The following is a 525-nucleotide window of genomic DNA, read 5'->3' as shown; positions in this document are numbered from 1 at the left end:
GGGGGGGGGGGGGGGGGGAATGTTCATTTATTGCGTTTTCTGTTGAAAACAAAAATATTTCCACCCAAAATATTCAAAAACACAAAATAATTTACAATGGAGAATGTTCAAAGGAACTTCCCCAACCCCCTAAAAAATCATGAACCCCCTCCTGTTCGTACTGGGCGGTATTAAGGGGGTCAATATTCACTTTTCATGTTTTTCGTGAAAATCAATATTTTTTCGCCCAAAATAGTCAAAAACACCGAATAATTTTCATTGGGGAATGTTTTAAGGTACTTCCCCCACCCCCGGAAAAATCATTAACCCCCTTGTGTTCGTACTTGGGAGTATTAAGGGGGTGAATGTTTACTTTGTCGCGTTTTTTGTGGGAAAAAGATATATTTTCACCCAACATATTCAAAAACACCAAATGATTTTCATTGGGGAATGTTTAAGGGAGCACATTCCCCAATGTAAATTATATGGTGTTTTTTGACTATTTTGAGTGGAAATATATATATATATATATATATATATATATAT

General features: G+C 35.6%; 1 protein-coding gene across 1 annotated transcript in view; it reads left to right on the top strand.

The window, feature by feature from the left end:
* Nucleotides 1–525, top strand: part of LOC107046386 (protein kinase C and casein kinase substrate in neurons protein 2) — a gene marked incomplete at its 5' end in the record, with an annotated part of 46353 nt that overhangs the window by 38562 nt on the left and 7266 nt on the right.

The sequence above is a fragment of the Diachasma alloeum genome, unplaced genomic scaffold (assembly GCF_001412515.2).
Source record: "Diachasma alloeum isolate Michigan unplaced genomic scaffold, Dall2.0 Dall_scaffold_01348, whole genome shotgun sequence".
In the NCBI taxonomy this organism is placed as follows: domain Eukaryota; kingdom Metazoa; phylum Arthropoda; class Insecta; order Hymenoptera; family Braconidae; genus Diachasma; species Diachasma alloeum.
This window is presented reverse-complemented; position numbering and strand designations above follow the sequence as displayed.